Below are 13147 nucleotides of genomic sequence, written 5' to 3'. Positions count from 1 at the left end.
GTGGTATTGATGGGCATAAATCTTGTATGTCAAAAGATACCAATTTGCTGTTCTTTGTTAGCTCTACGGTCTCAAGTCTCTCTATTAGTTCTGTTGTGTTAGCTATTGCATATTCGTTTCTTAGCTCCAGAGTATCTTTCAATAATCTTTCAATATCGTTTTTAAATATTTGGACAGTTGGTAACATGGTGCCAATTTAAAATTAATGATGGGCCTCATTGGCGTGTCCGGCTTGTGTATTTTTGGTAGCGCAATCAGTGGAGGAGCCGAAGGGTTCATTTGGAACAATCTATGTGCCATGTTAGAATCTACTATATTTGTTGCATTTTTTATAGCAACTTTGATTTGTTTTTGGTATTCATCTGTGGGATCCTCTCTCATTCTACGACATTTCATTTCCTCTGTGAGATCTTCGGTTTTGGATATATATTTCTCTTTTTCGATTAGCACAGTGGTGTTTCCTCTGTCCGCTTTCGTTGTGACAATAGTTTTTCCTTAGTTTATGACGTAGATTCTTTATTGTTTTCTCCTCTTTATTAGATTTTTGTCACTTAGATTTTGACACTGATGATGGCACAACGCCGAAAACGGTTTGTCTCAAAACCAAATTTGACAAGGGATGACGGAAAATTTTTTCAATATACATCTTATATCCACCCTGTCGGAAAATCAACAAAACATGATAAGTCAGTTATTGCTTGTCAGGCTTTTAACTTGAACGCGAACGGACTACTAACTATTTACAAGCGACGCCTACTGAAAATATATATGTTGATAAGCATGCACCTAGCAGTATAGGGAGGCATGGAGTTATCCAAATAGAGAGGTTGAAGAGCGAATCGAATGAATTTGCGTTGGATCCTTTGAATTCTTGCCGAGTGTGTGGAGTTAATGGGATTCCACATGATAGATCCATACTCTAACTTAGACTATACAAAAGTTTCCAAGTGGAAAAGGTCCATGGCGAACCGACGTAGAAAGCTAAATTAGCATAAGCCTTCGATATGATTTAGTTAGCATGGCTAGCAAAAGTGAATGAAGAGTCTCAAGTTACACCAAGATCAAGAAATTCGTTAACCGAAGCACGAGCTTTACTTGAGATTTAGTATGTTGTCGAAAGACTATTATGGAGCTCCCAGTCATCAGAAGAATTTAAACCATCCTGAAAGAGCAATGCATATGACGCGCATGTGACCCTTCTGTATAGTTTTAAGTCATTTGCATAAATAAATATTTCGATTGCTTTGCAAATAAACCAATGTCTTTGATGAAGATTGAAAATAACTAGAGTTATGTGGTTCCCCCAATAAATTCAAAAAATAAAAATTCAGAAACACATTTTTTCAGAAAACAATAGTCAGAACTCTTTTTTCAGAAAGCCAAAATTCAGAAGTCAAAACTCAGAAACAAAAATTCAGAAATCAAAATTCAGAAGTCATAATTTGAAATTACTTCTGAATTTTTTTCAGCCGACTGGTTACTTCCTGGAACACAGCAATATCGAAAGAAGGCTTTATATCCAATCGAATTATGGAATATTTATAATAGCACCAAATTGAGTGAAGCCCGAACAAATAATTCTATCGAAGAGTGGCACAACGCCATTCGTGCATTTCGACACACCCTAATACATTTAATTTCATAAGTAAAATAAAAAACGGACAGGCAATAACAGAAAAAAACTGCAGCATTTTTCAGCTGAAGGTGAGTCATATCGAAAACGCAAGAAAATATATTGTGACGAATATTAGTGACACTAAGTGATACTCACATCACTAGTCTGATGCTAAGTAAATGAAGCCACAACAACAATAAAGCAGGCAGTCACTTGTATCTACTTAAACGAATCAATCTACAATGGGTATGTCTACCCATATGTCCATACAAACAGCGGAGAGTACCATGCACATTTCTGAGATACTCCCAAAAGTATGCAATCATTTGTGCAAGTATCACTCACATATACACGCGCATGGGCTATGCGAGAAGCTATAAAATCGTGCATCTGTAGTCATAGCTGAGAAATGTATAGCTTGTAAACGGGAAGTAAATTCTAGAAATAGAAACGCCTAGAACTACGCGAACGAGAAATCACAGAGTGTAAAAGTCTCCGCGATGGGATCCCCCCAACGGGCTTCATTGCGCCATGTTGCCAGGCCGCAAACCTAAATACATCGGGTACCCCAATGCTTACCCAGGGACCACAACAGCAATTGCATCCTAGCCTTTCACAACCCAGGCGTAGTCACCCGTCACTTACTCCAAGAGTGGCGACGTCTCCCCCGCTGCACTTCAGAATTCTGCAGTTAAACTGTAATGGATTAACTGGAAAGATTACGAAGATAGTCGATTTCATGAAGAAGCATACATCTGCTATGCAGACCTGTTCTGGGTATAATGTCCACAGAAAAGGTCGCGAGAGTGGCAATGGAGGCGGTCTCGCGTATGTAATACACCACTCAGTGCAATATCATATATTTGATCCCGACATCGGCCGTAGGGATAATGTCCTAGAACGTCACGAGTTATCTGCCGGGTCAGGCGATGTAAACCTAGAAATCAGCAACATCTACATGCCTCCTGCCACCTTCTGCCCCAGTGGGTACCACCCTAATATCAGCGCTTTACTCACTGGCGAAAATCGCATTATCTTAGGCGATTTCAATGCCCATCACGACCTATGGCATTCACACTTGCAGGCAGACAGCAGGGGTGAGATGTTGGCGGATCAAATAGAAGAAACGACGTTCCGCACAATAAACACGACCCCACTCGTATGGTAAGAAGCTGTCACAGCTCGCTAGATATATCAATCGTGATCGCAGGACTCGTAAACTGCGTCAACTTGTAGCCGATTGTAACATTGGCATCCGACCACCTGCCAATACTTGTTTCGCTCGAGCGTACCGCCGACTTCACTGTCACAGAAAAATGCACTTTCATAAACTTTAAAAAAGGAATGTGGGACTAATACTGAACAATTGTGGTGATTCGCAGACTCGGAGGAGTGGAGGCACCACAATTGTGTTTGGATTAGGTTTGAAATAAACAAAAGAAAGAAACGTGAGAGATATTTCTCGTTATAATATTTCTTTATTAAAGTGAAAATTATGATCAGAACACTAATTTACCTGTGTATAAAATTAAGATGGCGGGTCTTCTCGGTGGCTGCTTTGGCTGTTGATCGCTCGACAATCGCTGGAAAAGTAGACGGTTGCCTTGTCGAGGACAACCTTTGAACCGCGGAAAAAGTATCCGCTTTTAAGGGGAAGCATCCCCACACAGTTGTACCGGCATGTATGTATATGTGTACGGACAACACAACCCTACCTATGTACACATATACATGCATGTGGGCGAACTAGTGGTCGATAAAGTGGTGCTATTAGGGTGGCACGAGTTAATATGAATTTAGGCTTCGGTCCTAAATATGCCGGCCCCGTTGCGATACGCAACAGCTCAGACTCCGCCCGAGCGTTCCCGACCACGAATTATCTTACGACTATATTATAAGCCAAGCGGTGCGCGCCGGATGGCGTGACGGCATCCTCCTTGCCTTCGCCGTTACCTATAGCTAGGACGAGATAAAAGAATGGTAAAGTAAAAGAACACGCATCATATATTTCTTGCCAGTTACTACAGAAATCCATTTATTGTGGGAAAAAGAAAAATGTTATTCACATATATAAACCTTAAAAATAAGTATCCCTTAAAAGACATGTTAGATCGGGTGGGTCCCCGAGAGCACCCATTCAAAGATAGTGCTTTGGGCTAGGAGCGAGCCAGACGACGGCGGCAACGTGCCCGGTGTAATGATTTCAGCGTAAACGTCGCCGCCTAGAACGAGGGGGATTGGTGTTGACGCATAAAATTGGGGATCCGCCAGACGAATGTGTTCATAAGGAGCCGCGACGCTGGGGTTTACGCGCCTGAACTCGTGGACGCAGACCGCGTGAGTCGCCACCGTCTTGCTCTGTCCATTTTTGCCTCTAAATCTAATAAAACAGCCGGTTTCGCCGGCGGCATTGGTTGTCGGCAGTGCTAACCCTCACGCCAGCCTGCGGTCGATCGTTGTGCGGGGGAACATGCATCAATGAGTGCACAGATGAGATTTAAACGCCCCCCGGCTTCCACCTTCACGACCGCAGTTGGCTCCAGAGTAGACATTGGGTGAAGGGTTGGGCAGGCTGTAGTGCGGGCCGGAATGACTCCCTTCCGGAAGGAACTGTTGTGAGGTAGCTGGCACGGCCGTGGGGCGAGTCTACCGTCTCGGTTGTCTTCTTTAAGATTTCGTATAGCGCGTAGCTGGCGCGGCCGAGGTGCCAGTCTACGCTAGCGCTTCTCTCGGTGTATTCGTGGGCGCCGTTGCGTAGGTGGGCGGAAAGGCCGTGATTCCCCTCCACTTTTCTCTCGTCGCTCGTGGGCTAGTAGAGGTCGGAACGGCCGTGGGTCCGATCCCCTACTGTCTGATTGGACTGTATAGGAGCCCGCTCCACTCCCGGATGGTAGATGTTGCTCGTCGGTAAAGGCCAACACGGAAGCGTGGAGAGACAGCGCCTCATCCATCGTCCCGTCGTCCCCTCTTGCATCGTGGGCATCCGCTCATACCCTTCTGCCTCTTCTTCCATGACCAGCTGGTTCCAGCTCTTGGGCGGCTCTGGCTCAGACGACAAGTCCTCCATCGAAAGGTGCATCGTGGTATGGTGGTTGCAACAACATCTTCGGCACCTGCCCTTACTCGTGCATTCTCTGGCCCGATGTACCATTGAAAGACAGTTCTGGCAGTACTTAACCTTAATAATTTCCTGCAGTCGTTGCAGTGGGGACTTAGCGCGGTATATCGGACACGACCTGATAGGATGTTGCGCTTTGCATAAATGGCACGGCTTCGGGTAACGAGCGGCCTGGCGCTCGGTCCTCTTTCGTAGCGAAGCGTAACGAGTCATTCCATTTAGAGAAGATGGAATAAAAATAAAGAGAAACTCGTTGATTTATTATGCCTGTGACACGCGTTCGCTGGCGAGTAAGCCCTAATTGCATTGTAGAGATTTGTGAAATTTAGCGCGTGCGTGGGGGAAATACAGCGGTAGCTGCCTAAGAACGTATGCATTCAGCGCATGTTATGTGCGTGGCCTCTTTCCAGGACGTTATGTGTGTGGGTCTTTAGTGCCCTATTTTGATTATGTTTGTGTCACCCGGTAGCGTTTTAGCTAGCCAGGCACACTAGTGCTGCAGAAAAATGAGCATTTAAGTTATACGGTACTCACATTCTGGTACCCAACCGGGTAGAGAGTGTGTTATGTCGTGGATTCTTGCGTTGTTGTTGTTGTTGTAGCGATAAGGTTGCTCCCCGAAGGCTTTGGGGAGTGTTGTCGATGTGATGGTCCTTTGCCGGATACAAATCCGGTACGCTCCGGTACCATAGCACCATTAAGGTGCTAGCCCGACCATCTCGGGAACGATTTATGTGGCCACATTAAACCTTCAGGCCATTCCCTCCCTCCCTACCCCCAAGTTCCATGAGGAGCTTGGGGTCGCCAGAGCCTCGTCTGTTAGTGAAACAGGATTCGCCGCGGATAGGTGAGGTTGACAATTGGGTTTGGAGAAGCTATATATTGCGCTGGCAACCTAAAAGGTTGCGCTACACAGCCCTTTGAATCTTGTATTTTAGTCGCCTCTTACGACAGGCATACCTACCGCGGGTATATTCTGATCCCCTAACCCGCTGGGGTCGGATTTGTGTTGACTAAATTGTTCTAATAGATTCTTGCGTCGTTGTGGTTTGTGTTGTTGGTGCTAACAACCCAACAACTTTCCTGCCCCCGCAAAAATGTTTAGACAACACAATTTTATGCGACGTATGAAATAATAAATGGATGTTGATCTTGGACGACTGAACAAATTTTATTAAATTTACCTTTTTTGTGTGTTTTTGTATGGCTCTCCATATATTTGTTTAACTTTTTTTTTCACTAAATACGCTTGGAGTCCTGTTTATTTTTCTGCCTTTCCCAAATAATACGGTTCCCGACGGGTATTTGGTTCCGAAACTGATTTGTCTTAAAGGGGTTTTCGGTACCTGTTTGCATCTTTTGCCCAATAAACATTTCTGTTGGAAGTTTGTTTGAGGTCAAATGGAAATACAACTTGTTTTCCAAATTCCAATGTTTAATATCCACTGTACCTCCATTGTAGGACCAATCCATTCTCAAACAAAACGGCACATTTTGTATACGTAAATAATCTAAGTTCTCAACTTGAGAAGTTCTTTGATATAAATTTAAACTCCAACATCAATGTCCAATTGGATTTAAATGAAAAAAAACTCTTCTAGAATTAAATGTCCCATCCCAATTGAATAAAAATAACAGCGTTGTATATTAATTTGGTTTCAGTTTAATAAAATAAACATAAATTAAAATAAATAGTAATTAATTTTACATTTTTTTAAAATTAATTAAAAGTATTTAAACATTTTAAGTAATTGTAGTTCATTAAGATATTCTCAGCTTAGGTGCAATATACATATATATATATCGTTTAATGTGAAAATGTGCTAAGTCAACTTTTACGAATTTTACAGGAGACAAAAAAAAAAAATTTATAAGTTTTTAAATAACCTTCTTTTTTCAAAACTGTGAATGAGGATACCTTAATTGCAATGATTTTGAGTGTAGAGGCTTTGAAAAAGATAAATAAAAATCATGTATGCCAACTCAGCAGCTTAGCAAAATTTCCGCACTAAATTTTTTCTCCTGACTTTTTACTCAATATGTTTTCTCATCACTCCTCATCTTTAGTTTATTCTCCCGAACCCATTTTTTCTACGGGAGCAAATTTTGGAGTCGATTTCAGAGTTCTCACATCTTTTGCAAGCCTACATATGCGCTTACCCAATATATTTAAAAGGCTATTGGCAGCTTCGTTTCTAATATTAAATTCTACTGCCCAACTATCTAACTCATCATTTAAGTTGGACAAATCATCAGCCATCTCTTCTGAATCGCTTTCCAAGGAAGTTTCTTCACTTGAAAATTTTTCCAAAAGAGTATTGCATGCAGTAGTTGATGTGGAAGGCTCCACTGGCAAACTTTCAATTGTTGGCGAGCGCTCCGACAGCAAAGCCACCACCTCCCTTATCTCACTTCTAACTTTCTTACTTCTATGCATTTTATTTGTTGCACATATGTATATTACATTAATTTAACACTTACAATATTAAAATTGGCTACTTCTCCGAAATATATGAACTAATTTGCTTTTTGCACTACTTTGAGTTTCGCTGCTATCCAATCTTTTGACAGATGATTTGCCAGCATTGCCACAAACATAAATGAAAAAACGCTTTACCATCTGAAAAAATTTTAAGTAATACCTCAAATTGACCTCCAAGAGCACTCAATTTGAAAACTAACTTTGGAAAAATCATTTGATCTCCAATTGTTGTAAAAGTTGGGTTTCCATTTGAGAACTACATATTTCTCAAAGGTTGGAAAAAAGTTGTACTTGTGCATATTGGGTGAGGCATCACTAAAAATAGTGAGTGCCGAACAATAGGCACATAGGTATATACACATACATACTTTGGTTATACGTATACCAACAGCCAGTGCACGGACTTTACCGCATTGGTATATTTAGCTACTTTTGGACCCATTTTACTTTTCTACTACTTCTATCATCAAATCCCCAAAATCTACAAACATTTCAATCGATTCGCATTGAAACTGAACAAACTCAAAACAAGAAACAAATTTGTTGATGAAATAAATGTAGTAAATGCCCACGCAAATAATTTTTTGTCACTATTGTCCTTTTTTTTTGTGTCAATAATCTTCCGAATAACATACCGGCATCGGTTATTTTGTGGCAGTATTTTTGGTACATTGGAAAATTGTTGTTGTACTTGGACGTTGTGGTAAAGTTTCGTGAGTGTTTATAGCTCGAAAGACAGGAAAAGGCAAGTATCATCTAGGAATAAGCTGTGCAGCTACATATTAACATGGATTTTTGTTTTGTTTTCAAATTTTTTGTTGAAAGTGTTATTTCCGTGCAATGTGCTTTATTTGGTTTTGATAAACGATGAATTGTTTTGTACGATAAAAACGGTCGCTATTGTTTTCTTGAACAAAAAAATTTCCCAACTTCTACTACCATTTTCATTTTCCGTCTACCAACATTTTCATCATGTAAAGTCCGCGCACTGGTATAGGCATACCAGCAGCAAAGGCAAAATGAAAAAAAAATACTCGCGAACATTTATACATACCTATGTATATAATGTAAATTCCACAGAATTGAAACAAACGGTGAATTCGATTCATTGCGCCGTTGCTTTATTCTTTTCATTTTTACGCGTGGTTGGAGTACGATGGCACAATTACAAAGGAAAGGGTAAGTACTTCGAATTGTTGAATTAATGTTATTAATGATAGGTGGGCACCACTACATATACACGATTACCAAATTTAGAATGTGTTAGTATACACGAACGCGTGGCTAGCACGAATGCAAAATCTGATATTTATTTAGTAGAGTTGTGCTTTTTCGTGCATTTCAGAGATTCGAACCTTTCGTTCTTTTTCTGATGAACGAACAAGTTGTTCTTTTTGTTCATTTGTTCTTTTTTTTTAAGCAAATTTGTTCACTGCTGCTCCCCCCGCGGAAAAAACCAACAAGTATAGATTGGAGTGTGTAAGCAGGAATGCTTTGTGTAGGTATATTTAAATGTGTTATTAATAAATAAGTTAATATATATATATGTATAATAAACTTCAAGAAAACAAGTTACAAATTTCGGATGACCCAGGAAATTGAAAGAGTACAGACACAAATTGCAAATATGAACTTTTCAAGTTTAATAAATGTAATAATTAGTTTCTTACAAAACATGTTTTTCATAAATAGTCCATACATATATTGTTGTAGCAGTGCCACACACAAATATGACCACACACATCTTTAATGTAAGTGGCATCGTCGACATTCGTGCTCACTGTGAATTTCTGCGTATGTATGTATGAATTTACGTATGTATGTACGCGAACGAAATGAGAGAAAGAATAACATTAGATAAAACGAACTAAAAGAACAAATGAACTAAAAGAACAAATAGAACCGAAATCGAAGATGTAGTTCACTTGTTCAGTTGAGAGACCCGGTCAATTGAACAAGTTCAGAATGAAACGACCCAACTCTATTATTTAGTTTGATTTCAGCGCTTGTACTATAAGCACGTATCACACGCAGACTTGGTACAGTGTTTGGTCGTTCAAAAATTAATGAAATGGAGGAACATTTGTCTCAAGCAAAATTGAAAGCTTCTTTCGTGGTTTGTTTTGCTTTAGAAAAAAAAGGTAAGCCATTAGAAGATAGTACTATTTTTAAACATTTGGCTGTAGCCGTCCTGGAGTGCTTTGGAAAAAAGGGTTGGAGTTAGCCACACATGTTGGTGATATTCCCTTATCACGACGTACAATCACGCGACGGATAACTGATATTTCAAGATTTTTATATTTACACTTGAAACAAAATATATTAACCGCCAGGTCTTATTCCATTGCATTGGATGAAAGTACCGACATTGGCGACACCTGTCAACTTTTGGTATGTGTGAGGACTGTTGACGGTAACTTTAACGTTTCGGAGGATATGTTTTGTTTGCGAGGGCTCGAATTGGATGTGACGGGAAGCATAATTTATGCGTGCATTGAACGCGAATTATTTGGATTTGCAGATAAAAGCAAACTATCGTCAGTTTTATACTGATAGTGTTCCCGCAATGATTGGTGCAAAAAACGGACTAGTAAGTCAGTTAATTCGCAATTGCCTAAACGTGCACCCTTTCATTGCATTTTGCATCAACAGCAATTAATTGCTAAAAGTTTCAAGTTGGGACAGGCTATGGAAATCACCGTCAAAATTATAAAAAAAAAATACGTCATGGACATAATGCAGTTATGCACCGAATATTCCGCGCATTTATGGAAGAAATTGAGGCAGAATACGGTGATGTCTTACTTCACACTGAAGTAAGATGGCTAAGCAGAGCGAGACAATTGACGGCTTACTTCACCTGGTTATTCCACCATGATAACTCCAACCCAACCTGAAACATTTTCATTCATATGTACATATTTTTCGACCGTTCTGTGTGCTAATATTGTGTGCGACACCTCCTTAATGTACGGACGTCGAAATCAAACTACATAAATGTGTTTGGTCGTTGATTTTTACGAAGTAGAAATTTTTCGTTCGCTCGTCGTATACGTATATGACCGCTTAGCAGGTGCTAAGCTCATGCCCACCCGTTTTAATGATAAATATATTTCTTTTATTTCATGTTATTAATTATCTTTCTTTTATTTCTAGGTGGCTGGTTGTATAGGTCCAGGAGGTGGTTTTGTATCAGATTTTGTTTTAATTTTAGATATACCGGCATCGCAAAAGGGGTGATCCAACTACGGCGTCGGCCGCGCTGTCAGTTTTCACACCTTTGCGAGGCCCATTTATGCATTTACCAATGGATTTCTTCTTTTCAGATTTTTGGACTCAAGGGAAAGTCTCAACGTAAAACTCAAAAAAGTTTCAGCTGCGGGTAACGCTCAACAATTAGAACTGAATAACTATACTTTCCCAAGCATTGAAGAAATACGAAGCGACCTAATATTAGCATAGGCGTTCGAGATGTAGTAAAACGTTGCCGAAGTGGAAAGGTTCACAAAGCTTTTAAGATTATTCCCAGACTGCAAAAGTGGGAACAAATACTTTCCATAAAAGAACCGCGTAATTGGAGTGCTGCTGCAATATTCCAAGGGACTCGAATTTTTTGTTTTCTTTTTTTTTTTTGTACTCGCATGTTATGGCGCAAAAATCTTTCGATTTGGTTATACTACCCTGAATACGTGATGTTTTATGTGAATGTACAAAACTTTAATAAGCCTTGGTATAATGCTGTAAAAAAGGGGCTCCTTCCAAACCAGCTGCTTTTATGAAAAGAATAATACTACCTTGACTGGAAGCGGGTGACTGTTCTTTGCGTGAAGCCCTTATATTTGGTAGCGTTGTTGCGCGTAGTTCAATTCCTGTGTTACATTCATCTGCTTGTTTACGAAAAATATGCAAACTCAATATTTATACGCTACTTGCTGGACAGACGTTATGCTCTACCTTACCGCGTAATCGCTGCAGGATTATTTCATTTAATTAATTTGAAAATGATAAGCGTGAAATGTCTGCGTTGTGGCATCAATGCCTATTAACTTTTTCACAACGTTATAAACATGGTATATCGTCAGAACAAAGGAAGCGTTAATGAATTTAATGAGGAAGCAATCACATCCAAAGATTACGCCTGAAATTCGAAGAGGACGATTGACTTCTAAATGCCGTGATGTAGAAATGACGGAGTGCGATAATGACATTGCTGCACTGCCAGAGGTAAGATGTAGGCTATGAGTAGTTTTTTAAGACTTCACAAATGTGAACGAAAACCATGGTCAACCTGAATGAAACGATATTTTGGATTACAGAACCTTCCGAACTGAGTAATTTGGTATTGCCGCAATATGCTAAAGATGCATTTTGGGCTCGTGCTTAGGTGATTGACATTGAAGATGAAAATACAGATATATAAGTGTGTAGGCTCATATGCGTGACGAGGTTGCTCTAGCACAATGAAGGTGCATTTAGATTTGTAAGACCGTTTGGCAATGTTTATGGGAATGGAAAGGCCGTGGTGTATTCATATGAATTCAGCATATGCAAAGCGAGGCGATGTTATATTTGCCGACGAAAAGGTAAACTTCTCGATGCAAAAAGCGTTGGATGCTTCGCGTAGCTCAATATATTTCTGTAAGCATAATGATATGTCCGATTTAGAACGATTGTTATTGGCGCAGCAGCGTCGTGATCTTCAAAAGGGCCGCAAAAACTCGACGGTTTTTAGTTGCGGAAGGTATATGTATGAATACTGGTGAATTATGTCCCCTTCCCGATTTGGTGGCGCTGCGTGCTAAGTATAAATTAAGTTTGTTTTTGGATGAAAGCATATCTTTTGGCACACTTGGCAAAACGGGACATGGTCTTACTGTATATATCAATATTGATCTCATTGAGGTTGATCTCATTATGGTGGGCATGGAAAATTCTTTAGCTACGATTGCTTAACCTATCTAAAAACCTTTGATTTTAGTGTTGTTCCTAACTGCTGGACTATTATGCACCCGATGCTTCCGTTATCTAATGTGACGCTGTTATTGTAGGGCATCCACTCCATAAAACAACTCGTCCTCCGGTGGATTTGTCGGTTGCATTGGATTTGGATTAGTTTTTGGTAAGTGGTTTTACATTTCATATTGTATCTTTTCTTTCGCATACCCAGTAAAATTATTATTGGTTGTCAAATTGATTATCAAACGTTATAACATTAGCTTCTAAATGCTGATAAACTGATCAATTGACACCAATGTTAAAATTAAAGTTAGCTTACAACATGGAATTCTCATTAATTCTTGAAGTGCTCGTACCAAATGTCAGCAAAGTCCTGTGATGAAAAGCTTGTTTTTTATAGTGAGAATATATTTCACTAGTCATCTGTAGGATCTTGCAATTACTATGTGCACCTCATAAAACTATGGAGGAAAACCCATTTCCGGCCACTTTTGTTGTGACCGTTTGGCACAGGTGCATGTTAAGATATTTCTTTTTCTTAGCTTCATCTGAAAGAGAAAACTGTTGCAGTTGGGTAAGAGGTTTGAATCTAAAGTGAGAACTAAAACTTTTTCAATCATTCCAGTATTGTATCCCGATTGTTTACTGGGTGTGTTGTTGTGAGGTGCAGATTTTGGACACAGTTTTTTTTTTTTTTTTCTTCCATACCTGTGGTGCTTTTCATTCATTTTATATACAAATATGATCAATGCTTTCACGAAAAATAAAAAAAACTTCAACTCTTTAATTGGCCCGATACACTTTGCTGTTATACTGAATTCACACATGAGCCTCTTATTTATAAAAAAAAAACCATTATGAATATTAGACTTGACCAAAAAAGAAAATTACAAACTCCCGTTCCTAAATTTTAAACTTATGTTGAAAATGTCCAAAAAAAAATGTCTAAGGCGATTCAGAGTTTTGTGTATTTGAC

General features: G+C 39.6%; 1 pseudogene; it reads left to right on the top strand.

Moving 5' to 3' along the window:
* The first annotated feature begins 8371 nt into the window (after positions 1-8371).
* On the top strand, positions 8372-12168 carry LOC137241569 (bystin-like; annotated as a pseudogene).
* The last annotated feature ends 979 nt before the right edge of the window (positions 12169-13147 follow it).

Source organism: Eurosta solidaginis, chromosome 2 (assembly GCF_040869045.1).
Source record: "Eurosta solidaginis isolate ZX-2024a chromosome 2, ASM4086904v1, whole genome shotgun sequence".
NCBI lineage: Eukaryota > Metazoa > Arthropoda > Insecta > Diptera > Tephritidae > Eurosta > Eurosta solidaginis.
Note: the sequence above shows the minus strand (reverse complement) of the source record. Positions and strands in the feature narration are given on the sequence as shown.